The sequence below is a fragment of the Oncorhynchus kisutch genome, linkage group LG5 (genome assembly GCF_002021735.2).
Source record: "Oncorhynchus kisutch isolate 150728-3 linkage group LG5, Okis_V2, whole genome shotgun sequence".
NCBI lineage: Eukaryota > Metazoa > Chordata > Actinopteri > Salmoniformes > Salmonidae > Oncorhynchus > Oncorhynchus kisutch.
In genome coordinates this window covers 22,252,094-22,278,684 of record NC_034178.2, presented here as the reverse complement: position 1 = coordinate 22,278,684, position 26,591 = coordinate 22,252,094, and the positions used below count along the sequence as shown (strand labels likewise).

At 43.1% G+C, this 26,591-nt stretch overlaps 1 protein-coding gene across 1 annotated transcript in view; it reads right to left on the bottom strand.

Annotated features, from left to right (window-relative positions):
• The window catches only part of LOC109890763 (RIPOR family member 3-like), a 54,815-nt gene extending 29,010 nt beyond the window's left edge, over positions 1-25,805 (bottom strand). Inside the window, exon 1 of the mRNA XM_031824684.1 lies at positions 25,704-25,805. The gene's annotated coding sequence lies outside the window, so the exon portion shown is untranslated. The remainder of the gene's footprint in view (positions 1-25,703) is intronic.
• Between the last annotated feature and the right edge of the window lie 786 nt (positions 25,806-26,591).

Sequence of the window (26,591 nt, the reverse complement as noted above, 5' to 3'; positions counted from 1 at the left end):
AGGTGAATTCATCTCCCAGTGTCTGGTGCAAAGCAGACTTAACCAGGTTTTTCCCTAGGATTTTGCCTGTGCTTAGCTCCATTCCATTTATTTTTTATCCTGAAAAACTCTCCAGTCCTTAACGATTACAAACATATCCATAACATGATGCAGCCACCTCTCTGCTTGAAAGTATGGAGTGGTACTCAGTAATGTATTGTATTTTCCCCAAAGATAATACTTTGTATTCAGGACAAAAAGTTAATTGCTTTGCCACATGTTACAGTTTTACTTTAGTGCTTTGTTGCAAACAAGATGTGTGTTTTGGAATATTTTTATTCTGTACAGGCTTCCTTAATTTCACTCTGTCAATTAGGTTAATAATGTTTATCCATCCTCAGTTTTATCTTATCACAGCCATTAAACTCTGTAACGGTTTTAAGAGCGTTGGGCCAGGAACTGAAATGTCGCTGGTTCGAAGCCCCGAGCCGACTAGCAGAAAAATCTGTCGATCTACCCTTGAGCAAAGCACGGTACACTTTACTTGACACCCAGTCGTAGCCATGTCATAATGTCATAACCTGTCATAATATGGTCATAAAACTGCCATACTCATATATTTACACCTGTTGTGTCATATACTGCACTATTTTATGACACTTACATAAGACTGTCAAACCCACATTTATTCTAATGTATTTTTTCCCTGCCAAGAAGTTTAGTTTCATTTGAAAGTTTGTTTCTTAAGTTCTTGGTTTTTGTTCTTATGAATTCTTTCAGTCATGTTTTTTTCATCATATTTTAAATATCTTCTAGAAAATACTCTTTATGACACTGTCAAGAAGCATTACGACCATCCTATGACACTTTATTTGGACTAAGAAAATTCACTTAATGACACTGTCAAGAAGAGTTATGACCATCAGTCATATTAGCAGTGGTACTTAAGTAAAAGTACTTTAAAGTATTACTTTAGTAGTTTTTTGGGGTATCTGTACTTTACTATTACTGAGGTGTACCACACGGGTCATAAAAGTCCAGTGAACTTCCACCTCCAGAACAAATGACAAAAATAGTCATGCCTGTACAACGGAACATTCAGTAAGGATTTATGCTAGGATCACTTAATGGTCCGAGCAAAATACCAGACTTAGTAAAGTTGAACATTTACTTTGAGGCCTTTGACTCTACAGCTACAGTACTCACCAGTTTCTCCACAGAGGTCCATAGGTATTCCCTGTAGACTGGCGGAAACTGGTGCCTTGCAGCTGTAGACTTAAGATATAAACTTAGGATAGTGCCCTAAGCAACACACCACAAATTAGGAATGCCCTAGACATGACATTAGAGACAATGCCATGATAGTCATGTAGCAAAGACCATGAACGTATATAGAATACAGTCCAATTAGATGATTAAGGTGTGAGAACTATATTTTATATATCTTTTGTTTATGCTTTCATTCCTGTTCGGTTAATTTCCCTTGACACTTAGGAAGTGATAGAGCCATAAACAAAGTCCCCATACAACCAACACTTAGTGCCAAAATGCCGCTCATTTGGTAAAGAAATGTAATTATGTATTTATTTAAGTTACTGCCCAGATCTATCAGCCTTGACGAACAGAGAACAGGTCCTGAACGGCAATGCCCAACCCGGACAACCCCGGCCCATCCTTGGAGCTTCCAGCAGCATGCAGAAATCCTTCCAGGGTAAACCACCAGAGGGGGACAGCTACGGCGATCTCCAACCAGTACATCCCCTGGCCATTCTTGTGGTGGCTTGCAGAAATCCTCCCAGTGTAAACTACCAGAGGGGGACAGCTATGGCGATCTCCAACCAGGACATCCCCTGGCCATTCATGTTGTGGCTTGCAGAAATCCTCCCAGGGTAAACCACCAGAGGGGGACATCAACGACGCTCACCAACCGGACCTCCGCTGCCCATCCTTGGAGCGCCCTGCAGCTTGCCGAAGAGGGAGGGGGGGGGGGGGCAGTTTATGACTTTACAATCACGTCATAAATTCCTTGCAGAGACTCTCACAGTAGAACAAAGGAACTCTCCACACAAATACTCCTACCTCCTCAAATTGGAGATTTAAATACTCTTTTGTAGACATATATATCCTAGTCCGAAAATCCTATAGGATTCCAATAAAAAAAAAATCATATTAGAATCCAAAGGAAAATCCTAGCAGATTTTGGAACCTATCTTATATCTGAAAAGGATTTTCTTTTAGATTTTTATACGATTTTTTTTTATTGGAATCAAATATGATTTTTTTTAAATGGACATTATTTTAATAAAATAAAAAAAAGGTACAGGACAGATAGAGGGAATGGTAAACAGTTATACTGTATCTAGCTTAATAAGACTGATTCTATGGGGATTTTTTTATAATGCTAGTTATATTTTCACAGGGGGTGTGGACATTGACTCTGGGGGCTTAACGGCACAGACAATCGGCTGAGCCAGGGCTCGAACCCTTGTGACTGAAGGGTTATATGTGGTCCGGAGTTAGGAGCTTAAACCGCTGCACCACACATCAGCACACTGACAGGACAGGGAATCCTATAAGATCCTATAGGATTTCAATGTTTTTTTCTCCCAAGGGATTTCTATACATTTTGTCTATGGGAATTGTATAGATATTTACATTATATCTAAAGGATGGATGCTCAAAACTTGGCTATACACTATAGTTAACTTGGCTGCTTAACATATGGAGCATCCAGACTCACAAAACTCTTAGACAATTACCTATGATAACATCATAAGCAGCCAATATTGAACTGCCTCACTTGCCAGTTGAGATGGTGACCCTATAAATGGGGAACGCCTGGCAATGTCCCCTCTACCCAGTAGCCATCTTGTGCAGCTCAATCGCCACAAGATCCAAGGGAGAGTAAACATTTGCATCTGTTGCGTCTCACATTGTAGTTATTGTGCCATTGCAACAATAATAGCTGTGAAACCTACTGAGAATGTCTGCAAAGTTGTTAACATTTGTGCCAAAAAAGGTGTGATATGTGGCATTGTAGCCAAACAGCATAAAGTTAGATTAACAATTTGATGTCATCTTAATGTGACACAGGTCATCATATATTCCTTTTTAATTTTTATTTATTTACAATACCTGGATCAGGTGTGCCAAGAGGTCACTAGATGATGGTCAGGGCCGGCTCCAGGGATAAGCGACATAAGCCCACTTGTGGTTCCACTGGACAGTTCAATTTTTTTGTAAATTAACCTTTATTTATTGTAATTTAAATTAGTTTGTAGTAGTTAAGTTTTGTCTTAGATTACATAGCTACCTCAAATTGTTATTTTATATAATTTTGGTGACTTCACAGCAACTGCTCGCTAGCTAATTCGCTAGCTCCTAACATTTTGCTAGCTAGCAGGCTCAGCTGAATAAAAATTCCACTAGATAACGTAAACTCACTTAAACCCGTACATCACCTTGTTCCGTAAAATTGCCCTTATAAACGTAATACTTCCAGATCAACTTTAACTTCTTGGATATAGGGGGCGCTCTTAATATATGGATTAAAAACGTGCCTGTTTTAAGCGCAATATTTTGTCACGATAAGATGCTCGACTATGCATATAATTGGCAGCTTTGGAAAGAAAACACTCTAAGGTTTCCAAAACTGCAAAGATATTATCTGTGAGTGCCACAGAACTCATGCTACAGGCGAAACCAAGATGATACTTCAACCAGGAAATGGGCAGAATTTTCGAAGCTCTGTTTTCTAATTGTCTCCTTATATGGCTGTGAATGCGCCGGGAATGAGCCTGCCCTTCCTATCGTTTCTCCAAGGTGTCTGCAGCATTGTGACGTATTTGTAGGCATATCATTGGAAGATTGGCCATAAGAGACTACATTTACCACGGGTCCGCCCGGTGTCCTTTGTGTAAATTGGTGCGTAAATCTTCAGCCGCAGGCATTTTCTCCTGGGATTCAGAGGGGAAAGCACACTTCCACAAACTATATATATATATATATATCATCGAAGAGATATGTGAAAAACACCTTGAGGATTGGTTCTAAACAACGTTTGCCATGTTTCAGTCGATATTATGGAGTTAATTTGGAACAAAGTTCGGCGTTTTGAAGACTGAATTTTCGTTTTTATTTGGTAGCCAAACGTGACGCACCAAACGGAGCAATTTCTCCTAAACAAGTCATCTTTCAGGAAAAACGGAGCATTTGCTATCTAACTGAGAGTCTCCTCATTGAAAACATCTGAAGTTCAAAGGTAATGATTTTATTTGAATGATTTTCTGTTTTTTGTGAAAATGTTGCCTGCTAATGCTAACGCTAAATGCTACGCTAGGTGCGCTAGCTGTTAATCAAATGCTTATTTTGCAATGGTTGAGAAGCATATTTTGAAAATCTGAGATGACAGTGTTGTTAATGTCAATACCATTGTAATGCACAATTTCTCCCCTTTCCAACAGAATCAATTACAAGACCTAAACGCTGCCCGTTTCTGCATAATTCAAGCAGGCAATGAGCCCCATCGGGTCTTTTTAAAAATGGCGGTTGGGGAAGCGAAACTAATGCGTGATAGTGAGAAGGAGAGATGTTGTGGGAAAATGGCTTTTTTTCACTGGATCTGTCCAACTTATCACCTTACCACCTCTAAAATGTAAATAATGTGTCATTACATACCTATTTGAAGGTTTGTGTCGAATTTTAATCTGGTTTTTAGGGAGGTGCTAAAGTGATCTTAGAAGTAAACAGCGGCTTTGAGAATGACGATCGCATGCAATGACGCAAAAAATGACTAGGTATCCTTACCCCCGTCACTGTCCATTTCTTGTTTTTAAAGGATGCTAGAAGTGCTACACCTGGTGGAGAGAGATTGTAAGACATAAAGTTGCTTTATGCGTGCTGTACGTTACGACATGACAAGTCAAGATGTAACGGAGGGTCCATTTTTTCAACTTTTCTCCAATACTATAGAGCCATTACCATGTCGATCAACGCTTGAATAGAAACATAGTTCATACCCCCGAGTTTGACGTCAACACAGTCGCTAGTCACATTAGTTTTCTTTGTAGCCTCGTTTGAATGTTGCGGTTGCTCACGTTTGTACGGAATGGGGTGCGTTTACGTTTACAACCACATCTCATAGCCATGTCATGAGATTTGTAAACGAAAGAGGATTACAATGATACGAATCAAGTGGAGTTTCCCCATCTCACCTTTTTGAGAATTTTTGGCACAGCACAGAAATGCCCTTATCCAGATGGAGTGACAAAATAATATCCTAACCTGCTAACTTTCTTTGTTACTTTAAGGTTGGAATCAACATGAAGTAACTCCAGCAGGCAGAGGCAAGAACCCTTCGTCCGCCAGCTCAGGCACTAACTTTACTGTTCACATATATTTTGATTGGTTGAACTTTTTTGTTTGTTTACTACATGATTTGTTATTTCATAGTTTTGATGTCTTCACTATTATTCTACAATGTAGAAAATAGTCAAAATAAAGAAAAACCCTTGAATGTGTCCAAAATTTTGACTGGTACTGTATGTGTTAATTTTTACTTCTATTGTCAATTCTTGTTCATTTGTTGTACATGTTGTTACCAATTTTATGCAATGGCATCATTAGTGAGGCAGGCAAAAACTATCATACATGGGAGGATTAAATTACGTGAAAAACAGCACTCCGAATGGAGGTGTGTCACAAAACAAACAATACCTCACAATAATGTGCAAAGAACTGAGCTAAATAGTGTGTGATGATGACATACAGGTGTAAACAACCTGGCACCATGCTGATTGTGGACTTCAGGAGGAACCAGGCTGGACACGCCCCCATCCTCATCAACGGTGTACACATCTCACAGAAGCCGAAATGTTCTAACCACAGGGACACTGTAGGGCATTTTAGGAAAAAATGTATTTAACCTTTATTTAACTAATTCTTATTTACAATGGCGGCCTACCAAAAGGCAAAAGGCCTCCTGCGGGGACGGGGATTAAAATTACAAATATAGGACAATACACATCACAACAAGAGAGACACCACAATACCACATAAGGAGAGACCTAAGACAATAACATAGCATGGCAGTAGAACATAACACAGCATGATATCAACACCACATGACAACATAGTAGCACTGCACTCTTTGAGAGAGGTAGTTAGCAAATCAAGCTAAAGACCCCTCAGAGACACCATTACTCCTTAGCCGGCCCACAAGAATGGAATGGTCTACCGTATCAAAAGCTTTGGCCAAGTCAATCAAAATAGCAGCACAACAATGCTTAGAATCAAGGGCAATGGTGATATCATTGAGGACCTTTAAGGTTGCAGTGACACATACATAACCTGAGCAGAAACCAGACTGCAAATCAGAGATAATACTATAGACATCAAGTAAGCCAGTCAGTTGATTATTGACAAGTTTTTCCAACACTTTTGATAAACAGGGCAAAATAGAAATTGTCCTATAAAGAGTTAGGATCAGCTTGACCCCCCCCACCTTTAAATAAAGGATGCACCGTGGCTGCCTTCCAAGCAATGGGAACCTCCCCAGAGAGGAGAGAAGTTATAAAAGGTTAGAGAAAGGCTTAGCTGTTACGGTTTTCTTGCGGTGAAGGAGAGGAGGACCAAAATGCAGCGTGGTAATTTTGATACATGTTTAATAAACGAAAAAACACGAACAATACAAAACAAGAAACGTAACGCGAAAACCTAAACAGCCTATTTAAAAATAAAAAAAATGTATTACCTTCAATACCATTCATTCTTTACAACTCATAATTTTCATACATACTCCAACAATGGTATTTTAATTTAACTAAACAAAACAAAAAACCCAAACAAAACCTCAGGGGAGCATCTTCCCTCCCCGTCACCCTACAAACTACCTTTCCCTATCTCCCCGTCCCTAATCTATCCCCTTACAAATCTAAATGACACCCAGCCCTAAACTCCCCTTCCACCTCTCCCGAGCAGCATGCTGCCCCCACTTCCTCTCCTCCCTCTTCATCCTCCCCCTCAAATCTCCTTCCACCCTCCTCACTATCCCTTCGACCCCCCAATCTCTCCCTGTCTTCACCATGTTCTGCCTGGCTTCCCACAGCCCCCGTTTAAAGAGACTCATGAGAAGCCAGAGCAGAAACCTGTCCCTATCCGTCCCTCTCGCTCTCCCTACACCTCTCTCTAACCTGGCCCACATCAATACAAAATCCCCCCTTACCAAAACCTAACAACACCCGTGCCCTAGCCCATACTACTCCGGCAAAGGCACAGTCCCAAAAGACATGGCACACAGTCTCCTCCCTGCCACAAGAGGATCTTGGACAGGTGGGGGATTGCACCAAACTATACCGGTACATGATGGAACGTACTGGCAAGCACTTATGGAGGCTCAACCAATTCAGGTCCTTGAGCCTGTTGTCCAGACCCCGCGCCTGCACTCCCTCCCAGACCACTTCCGAGATGCCCACTACAGGTGCCGGACTCCCTGCCTTTCTGACCTCCTCGTACAGGTGCCTGTGATCTAAACCTACTCGGGCAACTTCAACCTCAGGGTGCGCACGCAGCCACTTGGCCGCATGACCAAAGTGCCACGGCAGCTGTTCCGCCCGAGGACCCGTGTTAGACCACACCATTACACTTCTCGCCTGAAACGAGAAGAACACCCGCAGGAGGTAACCGGGCGGGTGTATCACTGGATGAGCAAGCTCCGTTAACAAGAAACAAACAAAAATTGCGTCCAGCTTGAGGGGGAAATGTGGTACCCCCCTACCTACCTCCCTCCCCGATGGGACAGAGCATGCGTGCCCTGGCGACCCACTCGCACCTGCCACTCCACATGAACTGAAACACAAGCCTCACTAGAGTCCTCCTCAGACAGGCCGGCAATGGGTAGATGTACGCCAAATACAAAAGAGACGGCAACACATCCACCTTTAGGACCAGGACTTTGCCCATAAAAGACAAATACCTAGCCTTCCACATTGCTAGCTTCCTCTGTACCACTGCGATACGCATGTTCCAGTTTAGCGTCGCTGAGCCGGAGGTCTCAAAATGGACCCCGAGAATCCTCAGGGCCCCCTCACAGAGAGATAACCCCCCGGGCACATCCGTTCTACCGCACAATCTTCCGAAAAACTTGACGGAAGACTTCGCATGGTTCAGAACCGCTCCCGACGCTCGGGTGAAATCCCCAAAGATGGCAAGGGACCTTGTCAGGCACGAGTCCTTGCACAGCAGCAAGGAAGTGTCGGCGGCGTACTGCGTCATCTTAACACGCAGCCCACCACTTCCAGGGATCAACAAGCCTGCCACCCCTGTGTCTGCCCTAATGGCAGCCCCCAGAGGCACCATGTACAGAACGAAGAGGAGAGCCGAGAGTGGGCACCCCTGCCTGACCCCAGACGAGAGGTCAAAAACGTCACCCAAGTGACTATTTACACTAACTCGGCACCCCGCTCCGACATATAATGTACGAATCCATCCTATGAACTTCTCCCCAAATGCTAATCGACCTAACACTCTGAATAAAAAGGATCTATTCACACAATCAAAGGCTTTCGCCTGATCTAGCGCTGCAACCATTAAAGGCAGTCCTCTATCTTCAACCCAAGCGATGGAGTCCCTGATTAACTGTAGCTTCCATCTAATAGAGCGGCCCTCTACCCCGCACGTCTGATCCTCATGGACGACGTAGGGAAGGGCTGTGCGCAACCGGTCTGCTAAAACCTTTGCAAGTAGCTTGTAATCTACACACAGCATGGTCAACGGCCGCCAGTTGCCAAGGTCTGTTACTTCCCCCTTCTTATATAAAAGTGACAGCACACCAACAGCCATTGATCCCCCCGGGACCCCCGTCTCAAGGATGGTCTTCAAGACTTCGAGGACAACTGGTCCAAGTATACCCCAAAACTTGAGATAAAACTCAGCCGGCAGCCCATCCATCCCAGGCACCTTCCCTTTTCCCATCCTCCTAAGAGCGCTCTCAACCTCTTCTAGTGAGATCTGGGCCTCCATCACTCCTCTAATGTCCTCCGGCAACCGCCTGGACAAGTGTTCTAAAAACACATTTCCCTGCTCTACATCTATTTCCCTTTCCTTAAATAAACCTTGGAAATGATCAGTTGTCACCCTGACCATATCCTCTGGTTCTCTAACTATACTACCATTTTCTTCCCTAACACCATGCATTACCTTCCTACTCTGTCTGGCCCTAACCGACATAAAGAACAAGTCTCATTGTGTTCTATAAAGCCACTATCCGCACGCTCCAGGAAAGCTCGAGCCTTCCGCTCCTGCAACTCCCTGAGCTGCGCCTTTAGGGTTGCGGATCTCTCCCAGTCAAACGACCCGCCAAGGTTGCCTGCCTCGTACTCGAGTTCAATTAACCTTTGGATACGATCCACCTCCCCTCCCTTTTTTCCTCTTGCAATACCCTATTATAAAAGCCCTAATCCTCACCTTAACTAATTCCCACCTCTCTAACACCCCCTCGCACATGGACCGGAGGCCTTCAAGCCTCCAAAAGAAACCAAAAAACCTGTCAACAAAAACCTGCTCCTCCAGCACATCCCGATCTAACTTCCAGTACCCCCTACCAAAGAGCCAGACTGGCGACCCCACCTGCAGGAGCACCCCGTCGTGATCCGAAAAGAAAACAGGCAACAACCACCCAGACAACTTACCCAAAGACCTGGGTACAAAAATATAGTCGAGCCTCCGCGCAACCCCCCTGGAGTTGCGCCATTTAAGACCGGCCATTTTCGGAGTAGTGTGCAGGCCACCATCAACCAGACCATGGCAAGCCATTAGCCCGGTGATGGCGCCTGCACTGCTATCCCCCCTATTCCTAAATCTGTATTAAAATCCTCCCCTATCACTAATTTCCTATTTGTGGGCGCCAGACAGTCCACCATCTCTCTCCTGTCTGCCACCACCTGTGGCCCATACACCACCACTAATCTAAATTTACAATCCCTTATTGTGACATCCACCCCTATAACCCTCCACTTTTACCTCCCTGTGCCCACACAAAATCCCTACCCCCGATGAGTTCACCCCCCCAATCCGACTCCCCCTTGTCCCACTCCCTCTTAAACCTACTAACATCCCCTCCATCCCTCAGGTGAACCTCCTGTAAAAAACTAAAATCAAACCACACACCCTCCAAATAACTAAAAACCGCCCTCCTCTAAATAAAATCCCTTAAACCCCTTACATTTAAACTAACAAAAGTAAAATTAGACCCCATGAAAGAATAAAATTAAAACATGTAATACACTCAAATACTAAACCCAGACAGAAAAAAAAAACAGGAGACTCACCCGATGCTCCCTTGCTCCATATCTACCGGTGATAACACCATCCGTAATCCCGACGTCTCTTCCTCCATCTCACCAACCCAGGATGCAGGAATAGTGTTTGGTTCCGGGGTGCCCCGCACCCTGGGTCTACTCCCACACTCCTCCCCCTCCCCAGCGCTGCAGCTGGTTTGGAAAAAAATAGGGGAGGCTGAGTCCCCAAACAAAAAACTCCCCACCTCCTCCTGTACCCAGTCCTGGGTCTTGTTAGGTGTGTCCCCACCCAACAGAAGTTGAGGGCCTGGGGAAACCAGCAGCAACCCAGAGGTGTCTACCACCCCCATCGCTCTCTTGGCCATCCCCTCTCTCTCACTGTCAGCCAATCGCACCCTCCTCTTCACTCTTCTTTGGTGATGGCGGCAGTGGAGAGATACCACCCTCCCCCCCGCCAGCTCCTCCACCATACCCCTCATCTCTTCCACCAGGGCACTTTCCCCCCACTCCACTTGCTCTTCCACCGTCTCCTTCTCCACCACCCCTCCCTCGCTTTCTTCTCTCTCATGCTCCTCCACTCAGTTGCCTTCTTCCGCCGCTTTTCCTCTTCGTCCTTAGGTGAGGGCCTTTCTGGGGAGATACATGGATAACATCTCCTCAGCAAGGCACCTCAAAGACTCCCTTGGGTTTTGGAATGGGAGGAGAGGCTTCCAGGCCCTCCTCAGGGAGGACCCCAAGGGACATGGTGGCTACCTGTGGTGGGTTGTAAATGTTGACAGTTACAACCCTAAAGTTGTTCCTCGCCAGGCTTGTTATTTCATAGTGGCTCATCGGCCTCTCACCTCTCACTGCTCTTGCCCTTCTCAGGATATCATCATGTTTCTCCTCTGTATTTAGTGCCACATCGTATGCTTCCTCCAACGAGTTGCCTTGGAAGCAAAACACGTCCTTCACCGTCAGCTTTAGAATCCCCATCAAGATTGTCCTTCCAAAAGTTTCCCGTCCTAAAGGCTCCAACTCCTTTTCCTTCCAAGCAAACCAAATCGTGTTGGCCAGCCCAATCCCTGGGACCGACCGTGTTGGTGGATTTTGCACCATCTCCGCAAGGAGAATGGCGCACCCGGCTCACGTTCTCTTCCAAAACCAGGAAAAAATAAAAACCAAAGTGACTGAGCCTATACTGGTGCAAACTAACACAAAGACAGGAACAATCACCCACGCAACACTCAAAGAATATGGCTGCCTAAAGTTGGTTCCCAATTAGAGACAACGATAAACACCTGCCTCTGATTGAGAACCACTCCAGACAGCCATAGACTATTCTAGATAACCCCACTAAGCCACAATCCCAATACCTACAAAAAACCCAAGACAAAACACACCACATAATAAACCCATGTCACACCCTGGCCTAACCAAAATAATACAGAAAACACAAAATACTAAGACCAGGGCGTGACATTAGCAATGATAGGGGCTGAAACCTTATTAAAGAAGAAAGGATCTAAACCATCTGACCCAGATGTTTTTTGGGGGATCAAGTTCCAGGAGCTCCTTTAGCACCTTAGACTCAGTGACCACCTGTAGGGAGAAACTTCATAGCGGGCAGGGGAAAAAGAGGGAGGAGCATTGGGGCTAGTTGCATTAGAAGGGGTGGGAGTTGAGGAAATGTTGGACTGGCAATGAGTCAAATAAGAATCCTGACTTGATGTGGTTATTACTGACAAGGAGCACATGGCTGAGCTCTTTAATCACCACTTCATTATCAACATTAAGGGACATATGCAGCTGTGAGGAGGAGGGTTTATCCTCCAGGTCTTTAACCATTTTCCAGAACTTCTTGGGGTTAGACCCACAGATAGAGAACTGCTCCTTAAAGTAACTAACTTTGGCCATCCGGATAGCCTGAGTGCACTTATTTGTCATTTACCTGAACGAGAGCTAGTCAGCCTGAGTATGTGGGTGCCGAGCCTTTCGCCAAATGGAATTCTTGAGGTGGAGTAACTCTGCCAGATCACGGTCGAACCAGGGGCTGAACCTGTTTTTACTTCTCATTTTCTTTATTGGGGTGAAGAAGGCACGACAGCGACAGGGCCCTCACAGTGTTCTACAGGAGCACCATTGAGAGCATACTGTCGGTCTGCATCTCAGCCTGTTACGGCAACTCCACCGCCGCAGACTGCAGGCTCTTCAGAGGGGGATATGTGCAGCCAAACGCACCATAGGGTGCATACTGCCTTCCCTACAGGACACCTACAACACCAGGTGTCACAAAAAGGCCAAGACGATAATCTGGGACCCCGGCCACCCAAGTTCTCCCTGCTTCAATCACTCAGACGCAGGCAGTACAGGAGTATCATGGCAAAAACTGAAAGACTGGCCAATAGTTCTAACCATAGACTTTCAGGCTAATGAAGCTACCACTAGTCAGCTACCTGCTCCCACCCACACAATCTCAAAGGTCACGTATCTGACTTGCTGCCCCCCCCCACACACACACACCTTTTTTTCTAAGAGTGTACCGTTTCCATAACAATGCTAGCGCTGGTAAATGATTAAGATGCATGTGTGGTGTGAGAAAGGCCACGTAAGTAATGGCCGATTGAGTTACTTAATCTTGACACTTAGTTCACTTTGACTCGGATGGCTGTGTCTCTCCACATGACAACATGCTGCAGTTATCGAGCCCAAGCCAGTTGAAATATTAGCACAAGGAAGGGTTCCAGGAAGAAAAGCATCCCTCTGACAACTGAAGAGACATTCTGGAGAACCACAACTCACAGTTCTTGTTGGCTTGTCTCTTTGCTCTTTTCCACGAATTTGCCCAGAATCACTAGAATTATTCTCTTTCGCCCAAAGTCCAAACATTATGTAAAGGCAGTGTTGAAACCTTTGGATATTGTACCAAAGCTGAGTGCTTATTTAATCAGTAACAACAACATTATGACGTGTCAAATTAAACTGGAAACACAGTCCAGCATTCAGTTGATCTGGCATTCCAAATTATTGTTAGAGATCTGTGTTTTATGACTCTTAAATCCACTTGGTTGTCATAAATCATTACAACATGTAATATACAGTATGTGTAAGAGGGTGGACTTGTGTTAATGGTGCCCACATGGCTTGTAAGCCCCCAGGTATGGCGTATTATAATCAAGGACCTGGTCAGTGTTGACTTTATAAACATGGATTTTTTTCTAGTCGCCTGAAGACTTCCCCTCATTATAAAAAAGTGAAGTAGATCACATTTAATTACAATTTTATTCCACGTTATATACACTACCGTTCAAAGGTTTGGGGTCATTTAGAAATGTCCGTGTTGTTTAGAGGAAAACACATTTTTTGTCCTTTAAAACTACATCAAATTGACCAGAAATACAGTGTAGACATTGTTAATGTTGTAAATGACTATTGTAGCTGGAAACGGCAGATTTTTTAATGGAATATCTACATAGGCGTACAGAGTTACATTACCAGAAAACATCACTCTTGTGTTCCAAAGGCACATTGTGTTAGCTAATCCAAGTTTATCATTTTAAAAGGCTAATTGATCATTAGAAAACCCTTTTGAAATTATGTTAGCACAGATGAAAAACTGTTGTTCTGATTAAAGAAGCAATAAAACTGGCCTTCTTTAGACTAGTTGAGCATCTGGAGCATCAGCACTTGTGGGTTTGATTGCAGGCTCAAAATGGCCAAAAACAAAGTACTTTCTTCTGAAACTCACCAGTCTATTCTTGTGCTGAGAAATTAAGGCTATTCCATGCGAGAAATTGACAATAAACTGAAGATCTCGTACAATGCTGTGTACTACTCCCTTCACAGAACAGCGCAAACTGCCTCTGACCAGAATAGAAAGTGGAGTGGAAAGCCCCGGTACACAACTGAGCAAGAGGATAAGTATATTGGTCTTGGTGGTTCCCAACTTCTTCCATTTAAGAATGATGGAGGCCACTGTGTTCTTGGGGACCTTCAGTGCTGCAGACATTTTTTGGTACCCTCCCCAGATCTGTGCCTCAACACAATCCAGTCTCTGAGCTCTACGGACAATTCCTTCAACCTCGTGGCTTGGTTTTTTGGTCTGACATACACTGTCAACTGTGGGACCTTCTGTAGACAGGTGTGAGCCTTTCCAAATCATGTCCAATCAATTGGATTTATGATTGGTGGACTCCAATCAAGTTGTAGAAACATCTCAAGGATGATCAATGGAAACAGGACGCACCTGAGCTCAATTTCAAATCTCATAGCAAAGGGTCTGAATACTTATGTAAATAAGGTATTTCTTTAAAAAAAATGTTTTAATACATTTGCAAACATTTCTAAAAACCTGTTTTCGCTTTTTCATTATGGCGTGTTGTGCGTAGATTGATGAAGAATTTTTTTTATTCACTCCATTCTAGAATAAGACTGTAATGTAACAAAATGTAGAAAAAGGGAAGGTGTCTGAATACTTTCCCAAATTCACTGCATGTGTGTGTATAAAACTGACATCAGTGTCCTGCTAACAGCTTTGCTTCCTCCACTGTCCCTGTCCCCTCAAACCAATGGTTCTCTGATCTCAAACACGTGACCTTGACAACGTACCAACCAGTTTTGCTTTACAAAATGATTCTATTCTATAGGCAAATTTTCAAGCTAGCTGTGAAGTGAGCTTACGGCTCATTCTTACTTCTGTTACATATATGCATTATAACAGTGTTATAAAGGCATAACAACAGACAAATGAAGTATCACTGAAACTCCCTGGTGATCAGTCTCAGCAAACACTAGTGAACAAAGCCTATTAGCTGTTCTTGTTTACGTAAGCCACTCTCTGCAGGAGGATTACGAGGGCAAGGTTAAGTGACTTAATGAAGCTTGTTAAAAGAGGATTGGCCCTCGCAGTTGGATATCTCCCACAACAATACCTCAGCTATCATGGTTGATAACTCATATCCAGCTGGCAAACTGGTTGAAATGGTATCAATACAACTAAAAACAGGTTGAAGTTATGTCATAATGACATAATTTCAACCAATTTTGCCCAGTTTGTCCCGCTGAGTAATAGCGGGACAATTATCTCGATGAAAAAACTATTCTATAAAAGTTTATGTCGCTATTGAAAGAATTGTAGTTGTGTAAGCCCTTTTAACTGTCTTTGACTGATGATGTGTTTCTCATTGGGGCGGCAGGGTAGCCTAGTGGTTAGAGCGTTGGACTAGTAACCGGAAGGTTGCAAGTTCAAACCCCCGAGCTGACAAGGTACAAATCTGTCGTTCTGCCCCTGAACAGGCAGTTAACCCACTGTTCCTAGGCTGTCATTGAAAATAAGAATTTGTGCTTAACTGACTTTCCTAGTTAAATAAAGGTTTAAAAAAATTTTTGGGAGTGTTTCTCATTGTTGGAGTGTTTCTCATTGTTGGAGTGTTTCTCATTGTTGGAGTGTTTCTCACTGTTGGAGTGTTTCTCACTGTTGCTTGTTCTCAGGATTGGGAACTGATGTTTCTCCTCTCCGCATGTTGAGTACAGCTGTTCACTCGGGGCCGTTAGTCATCAATCAACTTTAACCACTCAGCTCAGCTGATAATTATAATAATGTGGCTGTTTCTCTGCTCTCCCTGCTAAAAAACACAACCAGCCTCTACTAAGGAGGCATTTCAAAGTATAAACACTCAGAAGACATTCGAACCCAAATGGAAATAGAGGTGATGAGAGTTGATGAGTCCTCTTAAATCAATTGTGCAACATATATTATGCAGTGTATTCCAAAAGCATTGCGTTGTCAAGGCATTTTCCTCTGAAAAAAATGGCAGTAAGAAGTCACACTCACTCTGTTTGGGGCTCTCCTAAAGAGATTAACAACAGAGAGGTCTGAGAGAGAGAGAGGTCTGAGAGAGAGAGAGGGACCGACGGACGGACAGACAGACAGGCTGGGCCCATACAGACAACCATAAAGAAAACAGAAAGATGTGAAAAGCTCTTTCACAGAGATGGAGGGACGAAGCAATGGAGGGATGGGGAGGCAAAGGAGCAGGGGCTATAGAGGGGATGCAATAATTATTTTTGGGGGGGAGGGTATATCACAAAATGTTCCAACTTTTGTTTTTGATTTGACTGGACACGAGGTAAGGAGAGAACAAACGTTTTTCCATATGGTGTAATTGAGTGAAGAAACATGTTGTGTAATGTTGTTTCCTAGGAGATAACATCCTGCAATTGTGTATGTTATTCATTCTGCAACCACAGGGGCGAGGAAAGCATCTTTAAATTCTTATGCATCCGTTTCAATTTCAATTTGAGAGATTACACATTTTTGGAAGTAAACCTTAATATCACAGATTAAAATAAACACACTATGTAAACAATCAGAGCTCTTCCTCAACTTCACTTCAACCAAATGTACATACTGTACATGTATAATCTATGAATAATCTTCACATCCTACCCAAGAGAGAGGGGAAAAAAGAGTAATGCGCCAAATCAGTTCTTTGTGTTTCCAGCTTCTCATTGGTTTGTGTACATTAGGGAAGTGGTCTGGGGGCCTCTGTTTATGTGGGAGAGGTATGATGTATGCTGGGGGGGGGGGAATAGTCACACGTACACAGCTAGCCTCACCAAGAGACTGTGTATATCACTCACAGGTCAGTGGTAATTGTTAAAAAACTGTCTCCCCTACCGGACAGAAAGGTGGGGCCAGAGGAGGGACCCCAGACACAGACATACACACAAAAAGACAGACCTGGAATACACGCATACACATGCACAGTTAGACGTATACCTTCCCCCAATACATACACTACCGCTTAAAAGTTTTAGATCACCTACTTATTCAAGGGTTTTTCTTAATTTTGACTATTTTCTACATTGTAGAAAAATAGTGAAGACATCAAAACTATGTAATAACACACACGGAATCATGTAGTAATCAAAAAACTGTTACGTTTATATATGTTTTATTTGAGATTCTTCAAATAGCCACTCTTTGACTTGATAACAGCTTTGCACACTCTTGACATTCTCTCAACCAGCTACACCTGGAATGCTTTTCCAACAGTCTTGAAGGAGTTCCCACATATGCTGAGCACTTGTTGGCTGCTTTTCCTTCACTCTATTTTCAGACCCCCCCAAATACAATGGAAGTCATCATTAGAAGGGAAGGAAGGGGGAACACCTAGTCAGTTGAATGCATTCAGCTGAAATTTGTCTTGTGCATTTAACCCAACCCCTCTGAATCAGAGGTGCAGGGGGCTGCCTTAATCGACATCCACGTCATCAATGTCTGGGGAGCAGTTGTTGTTGGGGGTTAACTGCCTTGCTCACGGCAGAACGGCAGATTTTTATTTTGACAGCTTGGGGATTTGATCCAGCATCCTTTCAGTTACGGCCCAATGCTCCTACCCGTCAGACTACCTGCCGCCATTATGGTGTACCGTTCGTCACGTGAAGCCCAGTCCTGCCCTCTTCGTGGACAATTTTGTGTGAAACTCATCTCACTGACCTAAAAATCCCTTGGACATGATCAAAACAAACCAAGGGCTACCCCAAGGGGAAATTCCCTTTAAAGTTACCTTTTGCCTCATGATGAAATCTGTAAGCGGTTTCCTTCCTCTCCAGCAACTGATTTAGGAAGTACGCGTGTATCTTTGTAGTGACTGGGTGTTAATAATAACTTCACCATGCTCAAAGGGATATTCAATGTCTGCTTCTTTTTACCCATTTACCTATAGGTGCCCTTCTTTGTGAGGCATTGGAAAACCTCCCTGGTCTTTGTGGTTGAATCTCATAGAAACACACAGAGTCATGCACACACTCACACCCGCATGCACATACACACACAGAGCCTAGACAACAGGGCGACCACTGGAACCCTCACCAGAGAGACCCTCTCATAGATAAAAGTGAATACCCATGAAAACTTGATGTTAACTCTGTAACACGAAACCATGAGACTCTTTAGAGCCATACATGCCATCAAATACTTCCTTTCAACATGTCGTTCACAAACAGGGAATATTTTAATCAGCTTTTAAGAGGTTTTGGATGCTTAATGGTTAGTCTAAATGTTTTCTCCAGATGCTGCATGCCTCTATCCAAGCTCTCTCTCTCCTCCCATGTTTGGTGATGAACTTGGCCCCTGATTTATTATGGCATCGTAATCATTCCCTTATTGGTGTCATATTTTCATCATGGCATCATTAGTATAATTATTTATTTTTCTGCCAGCGAATCAAATGTGAAACAGATGACTTTACTGCCTCTATAAAGTTCAAGGCATCTCCTGTTATGTTGTGCCAATGTGATAAATTATATCTGAACGATTGTTGCCCTTTCAACATTTTAACATTGCTCTCATCTGTTATAACCTTCCTCTTAACAATAGGAAGGCAATTCATATTGATCTCCCAGACTACGTACCAAATGGCACCCTATTCTCTACAAAGTGCAATAAATTTGATCAGGGCCCATAGACTATACTGTGTATATAGAAAATAGGATGCCATTTGGAACACAATTCCAGACATTCAAAGCTGTCATGAAAACCCTCCAGAATCAATACAGACAGAAGATATTCCCTGAGAATAAAATATGAAAGCCTCTACTAAGACAATGCTTTGGGTGTTCATTTACAGTTGAAGTCAGAAGTTACATACACCTTCGCCAAGTACATTTAAACTCAGTTTTTCACAATTCCTGACATTTGATCCCTGGCTTACGTATGTCAGTAGGGATCACCACTTTATTTTAAGAATGTGAAATGTCAGAATAATAGTAGAGAGAATGATTTATTTCAGCTTTAATTTCCAGTGGGTCAGAAGTTTACATACACTCAATTAGTATTTGGTAGCATTGCCTATAAATAGTTTAACTTGGGTCAAACATTTCGGGTAGCCTTCCACAAGCTTCCCACAATAAGTTGGGTGAATTTTGGCCCATTCCTCCTGACAGAGCTGGTGTAACTGAGTAAGGTTTGTAGGCCTCCTTGCTCGCACCTTTTCAGTTCTGCCCATATATTTTCTATAGGATTGAGGTCAGAGCTTTGTGATGGCCACTCCAATACTTTGACTTTGTTGTAAGCCATTTGGCCACAATTTTGGAAGTATGCTTGGGGACATTGTCCATTTTAAAGACTGATTTGCAACCAAGCTTTAACTTGAGATGTTAACTGAGGTCTTGAGATGTTGCTTCAATATATCCACATCATTTTCCTGCCTCATGAAGCCATTTATATTATGAAGTGCACCAGTCCCTTCTACAGCAAATCACCCCCACAACATTATGCTGCCACCCCTATGCTTCACAGTTGGGATGGTGTTCTTCACCTTGCAAGCATCCCCCTTTTCCCTCCAAACATAACGATGGTCATTATGACCAAACAGTTCTATTTTTGTTTCATCAGACCAAAGGACATTTCTCCAAAAAGTACGATCTTTGTCCCCATGTGTCATGACTTCTGCCGAAGTCTCTCCTTGTTCGGGCGGCATTCGGCAGTCGACGTCACCGGCTTTCTAGCCATCACCGCTCCATTTTTCCATTGTTCCATTTTTTTGTCTTGTTCCCTGCACACCTGGTTTACATTCCCTAATCACACTGCATGTATTTATGCCTCTGTTCCCCCTGCATGTCTTTGTGTGGAATTGTTTTTGTTACGTGTTTCGTGTTACGCGCCAGGCTGGGTTTTCCCCTGTATTCCGTGGTATTTCACGAAGGATGTTTAACCTCTCTGGGATTGTTCGGGGCGTGAGCGTCCCACCTCGCCAACAGCCAGTAAAATTGCAGGGCGCCAAATTCAAACAACAGAAATCTCAAAATTAAAATTCCTCAAACATACAAGTATTATGCAACATTTTAAAGATAAACTTCTTGTTAATCCAGCCACAGTGTCCAATTTCAAAAAGGCTTTACGGCGAAAGCACACCATGTTAGGTCAGCGCCTAGCCACAGAAATACATACAGCCATTTTCCAACCAAGAGGAGGTGTCACAAGTCAGAAATAGCGTTAAAATTAATAATTTACCTTTGATGATCTTCATCTGATGGCACTCCCAGGTCTCCATGTTAGACAATAAATGTTTGTTTTGTTCGATAAAGTTAATCTTTATTTCCAAATACCTCCTTTTTGTTCTAGCGTTTAGTCCAGTACTCCAAATGCACAAAGCGCGCTCACAAAGTCCAGATGAAAATTCACAAAAGTTCCATTAAAGTTCGTAGAAACATGTCAAACAATGTTTCTAATCGATCCTTAGGATGTTTTTATCATAAATATTCAATAATGTTTCAACCAGACAATACTGTTTTCATTAGAAAGTAAAGGGAACGGAGCTCGCGCTCAAGGCCACGTGCGAGACTAAACTAAAGGCTTTCAGCCTGACCACTTGTTGAAACAGCTCTTATTCGCTCCCCTTTCACAATAGAAGCCTGAAACAACTTTCTAAAGACTGTTTATATCTAGTGGAACCCTTAGGAAGTCCAGTCTGACCCCTTTGACACAGTATATTGGATAGGTAATCACTTAAACAAACTACAATCCTCAGATTTCCCACTTCCTGGTTGGATTTTTCTCAGGTGTTTGCCTGCCATATGAGTTCTGTTATACTCACATACATTATTTTAACAGTTTTGGAAACTTTAGAGTGGTTTCTATCCAAATCCAAATCTTATATGCATATTCTAGCTTCTGGGCCTGAGTAACAGGCAATTTACTCTGGGCACGCTTTTCATCCAAACTTCCCAATGCTGCCCCCTATCCTAATGAAGTTAATTGCTAAACATTTGCTTATTTTTGTGACTGTTTCGCGCCTTGCACTTTTTACCTTTGGCTGGAGGTTTTGACGCAGTGGCATCTGTCTGTTTTATTGACTCTGCCTTAATAAAGTGTACGCCTGTTCACAAGTCTCTGCTCTCTTGCACCTGACTTCTCCACCAGTAGCGCACAACCTTGACACCATGTGCAGTTGCAAACCGTAGTCTGGCTTTTTTATGCCAGTTTTGGAGCAGTGGCTTCTTCCTTGCTGAACGGCCTTTCAGGTTATGTTGATATAGGACTCGTTTTACTGAGGATACAGATACTTTTGTACCTGTTTCATCCAGCATCTTCACAAGGTCCTTTGTTGTTGTTCTGGGATTGATTTGCATTTTTTGCAGCATAGTAAGTTCATCTCTAGGAGACAGAACGAGTTTCCTTCCTGAGCGGTATGACGGCTGCTTGGTCCCATGGTGTTTATACTTGCGTACTATTGTTTGTACAGATGGACGTGATACCTTCAGGCTTTTGGAAATTTCTCCCAAGGATGAACCAGACTTGTGGAGGTCAACAGTTTTTTTTCTGAGGTCTTGGCTGATTTCTTTTGATGTTCCCTTGATGACAAGCAAAGAGGCACTGAGTTTGAAGGTAGGCCTTGAAATACATTCACAGGTACACCTCCAAATTCTCATAAAATAGATTAAGGGTTTTCAATTAATGAAAGCACATTGGCATAATTAAATTACATTAACAGACTTCTACTGTGTTGTGGGACTGAATGAGAGCCGAATCTATCAGTTGACTGGCAGTCAGACATTTTCTGATCACGCTCATTCCTCATGGTATCCACTTGCATTCCATTGCTCATCAAGACACAAAGGAATACTCCTGTTGGAACTTTATTGAAGTTGAAGCTATATGTTAAAAACATCCTAATGATTGATTCTGTACTTAGTTTGAAATGTTTCCTTGACCTGTAATATAACTTTTTGAAGTTTTTGTCTGACGTAACGCTCGCTGACCAGAATGAGTGTTTGGATATGTATACCAAACGAGCTAACAAACGGAGGTATTTTGACATAAATAACGGACATTATTGAACAAAACAAACATTTATTGTGGACTTGGGATTCCTGGAGTGCTTTCTGTTGAAGATCATCAAAGGTAAGGGAATATTTATCATGTAATTTCTTGTTTATGTTGACGCCAATCTGGCAGCTATTGTGACTATTTCTTCTGAGCGCCGTCTCAGACTATTGCATGGTTTGCTTATTCCGTAAAGAATTTTTGAAATCAGACACAGCAGTTGCATTAAGGAGAGGTATATCTATAATTCCATGTGTATAACTTGTATTATCATCTACATTTATGATGAGTATTTCTGTTGAATGATGTGGCTATGCAAAATCACTGGATGTTTTTGGAACTAGTGAATGTAATGCGCCAATGTAAACTCATATTTTGATAAATATGAACTTTATCAAACAAAACATACATGTATTGTGTAACATGAAGTCCTATGCGTGTCATCTGATGAAGATCATCAAAGGTTAGTGATTAATTTTTATTTCTATTTGTGCTTTTTGTGACTCCTCTTTGGCTGGGAAAATGACAGTTTTTTTGTGGTTTGGTGGTAACCTAACATAATAGTTTGTGGTGCTTTCGCCGTAAAGCCTATTTGAAATCGGACACTGTGGTGGGATTCACAACAAGACTACCTTTAAAACGGTATAAGATACATGTATGTTTGAGGACTATTAATTATGAGATTTTTGATGTTTTGAATTTGGCGCCCTGCACTTTCACTGGCTGTTGTCATATCATCCCGTTAACGGGATTGCAGCCATAAGAATTTTTAACAGCCGTTCCACGGGTGCTTGTTTATGGTTCATTGACCAAGCATGGGAAACAGTGTTTAAACCCTTTACAATGAAGATCTGTGAAGTTATTTAGACTTTTTATGAATTATCTTTGAAAGACAGGGTCTTGAAAAAGGGACGTTTCTTTTTTTGCTGAATTTATATGTGGGTATGTACATATGTATACATATATATACACTGCTCAAAAAAATAAAGTGAACACTTAAACAACACAATGTAACTCCAAGTCAATCATACTTCTATGAAATCAAACTGTCCACTTAGGAAGCAACACTGATTGACAATACATTTCACATGCTGTTGTGCAAATGGAATAGACAACAGGTGGAAATTATGGGCAATTAGCAAGACACCACCAATAAAGGAGTTTAGTTCAGCAGGTGGTGACCACAGACCACTTCTCAGTTCCTATGCTTCCTGGCTGATGTTTTGGTCACTTTGAATGCTGGCGGTGCTTTCACTCTAGTGGTAGCATGAGACAGAGTCTACAACCCACACAAGTGGCTCAGGTAGTGCAGCTCATCCAGGATGGCACATCAAAGCGAGCTGCGGCAAGAAGGTTTGCTGTGTCTGTCAGCGTAGTGTCCAGAGCATGGAGGCGCTACCAGGAGACAGGCCAGTACATCAGGAGATGTGGAGGAGGCCGTAGGAGGGCAACAACCCAGCAGCAGGACCGCTACCTCCGCCTTTGTGCAAGGAGGAGCAGGAGGAGCGCTGCCAGAGCCCTGCAAAATGACCTCCAGCAGGCCACAAATGTGCATGTGACTGCTCAAACGGTCAGAAACAGACTCCATGAGGGTGGTATGAGGGCCCGACGTCCACAGGTGGGGGTTGGGCTTGCAGCCCAAAACCGTGCAGGACGTTTGGCATTTGCCAGAGAACACCAAGATTTGCAGATTCGCCACTGGCGCCCTGTGCTCTTCACAGATGAAAGCAGGTTCACACTGAGCACATGTGACAGACGTGACAGTCTGGAGACGCCGTGGAGAACGTTCTGCTGCCTGCAACATCCTCCAGCATGACCGGTTTGGCGGTGGGTCAGTCATGGTGTGGGGTGGCATTTCTTTGGGGGGCCGAACAGCCCTCCATGTGCTCGCTAGAGGTAGCCTGACTGCAATTAGGTACCGAAATGAGATCCTCAGACCCCTTGTGAGACCATATGCTGGTGCGGTTGGCCCTGGGTTCCTCCTAATGCTGTGTCAGCAGTTCCTGTAAGAGGAAGGCATTGATGCTATGGACTGGCCCGCCCGTTCCCCAGACCTGAATCCAATTGAGCACATCTGGTACATCATGTCTCGCTCCATCCACCAACGCCGGCGGATGCCGGCGGATGCTTTAGTCCAGGTCTGGGAGGAGATCCCTCAGGAGACCATCCGCCACCTCATCAGGAATATGCCCAGGCGTTGTAAGGAGGTCATACAGGCACGTGGAGGCCACACACACTACGTCTCATTTTGACTTGTTTTAAGGACATTACATCAAAGTTGGATCAGCCTGTAGTGTGGTTTTCCACTTTAATTTTGAGTGTGACTCCAAATTCAGATCTCCATGGGTTGATAAATTTGATTTCCATTGATAATTTTTGTGTGATTTTGTTGTCAGCACATTCAACTATGTAAAGAAAAAAGTATTTAATAAGAACATTTCATTCATTCAGATCTAGGATGTGTTATTTTAGTGTTCCCTTTATTTTTTTGAGCAGTGTATTTACCATACAAATATAAGAGGGATTGGAAATTATTCCATATGTGTTATTTCATAGTTTTGATGTCTTCACTATTATTCTACAATGTAGAAAATAGTAAAAAATAAAGATTAGCTCTTGTATGAGTTGGTGTTCTAAAACTTTTGACCGGTAGTGTATATATTTCAAATGCTGTTAATATTACACAACAATCTCATGTTAATAGCTTTTCTGTGTAACGTAATAGATCCTGACAGGAGTATGATGGAGTGGACGAGGTGGGAGGGGATGGGGAGTTATGATGACAGTACACTACTAAGTGGGATTGTACCAATGGAAACATGTCCCGGTCTGAGGCATTGTTGAGACATTTTTCAAAGGCATAGTTCAGCAATTTTTTGTAATTTAGTCATATTTTAGTCCCTGTCACCCTATGCTTTAAGCCTGCATGGGATCTGTCCGACTCTTATTTGGATGCTGCTTTCGATTAGCGCATGTCAAAGCTCTTTATTAGGCATCCAAAAGCGTGTTTTACTTTAAAAAAAATATGTAATCTGCTTTTCAATCTCTGGGAGAAACCCCAAGCTAAGAGCACCCTCATGTACAATAAACACAGCCACAACTTCTATACAACCTCCCTGCAATGTCACTGCAACATTATACAGTATTTAACTCTAAGCTAGAGGTTCCCCCACCTGTGGGAAGCACAGCTTGAAAGACCTCTGTCCCCTCCCGTTTCTCAATCAGATAGATTTTCCATAAGCATGAGCAAGAGTTTAAAAAATAAACACGGAGGCTGCAGATTTGTGAGAAGGCCTTAGGCTTATTTGTTTTAAAATATGTCAAATCCTTCTCCAGACCCACTGACTCACTGAGTAGGAGTGGCAAGCAACAGCATAAGGGGTTCATGAGAAACTATGGCCGAGTTTGACACTGTAAACAACTGTATAGGCACTCAGCAAATGCATACATGCATTTGTGCTAAAAGTATCCTTTTCATCCCATGAAAACACAATTGCATGTATTTCATCTTGATGAGCAATTGCCTTGGGATGTAAACGCGGACACTGAATGAACACAGCCCAAGCAAAGAGGCAAGAAGTACAGTAGTGGTAGTACTGACAGCAAATGTTTGACCTTACCTGATAGAAAACACACTCCTATCCCAGGGTGACTGTGTATCCGACTGCCTCTTGAAGTGCCTTTGTGCTGCTCCTCCCCAGCGCTGTTGGTGTGTGTGTGTGTGTGTGTGTGTGTGTGTGTGTGTGTGTGTGTGTGTGTGTGTGTGTGTGTGTGTGTGTGTGTGTGTGTGTGTGTGTGTGTGTGTGTGTGTGTGTGTGTGTGAGACAGTAGGCTGGGCAGCTGGCTGCTAACTCCTGATAGAGGAGAAATGGTCAGCTGAGAGGCTCCAGGAGGTAGAAGTGACACTTAATTCCAATAAGTTGCTTAGAAGAGAGGCTAGACACATCAAATACTACTCACACTCAGCAAACTCTCTCTCCCTCTCTCTGCTCCCACTCTCTCCTCTGCAACCTCTCTCTCTCCTGCTCCGTTTCATTCCCCCTCGTACTCCATCTCACATCCAAGTTATTGGTCTCCCCTGCACTCTCTCTTTTCCCAAACCCCATATGCTTTATTGCTCTATCTCTCTTCCCCTCTCCCACTGTTTTCAGTGTCACTTCTCTTCTTTGTCTTGCTGGCCCAGAGTTAACACAAATCCTGCCCCCATCAAAGCAAGCAATCATACATTCAGCTGTACTGATATCTTGTTCTTTGTGTAGGCAGTGATCTGGATATGACCTGTCTATGCATTTGGCTAGTGTGACATAATAGCGCCCTCTGTTGATAAATGTGTAACTTGCTCAATAAATTAGACATCTCTCCATTGCAGTACCCCAGAGATCCCGCCAAACCTTACGTTGACTGATAGTACATCAGCTTTGATCTTTCAGAGGGGTCTGATTGTGTTATCATTTAATTCCTACTGTGACATGCACGTTAAACTTTCTCATCTGCAGGGTTTGGTAATA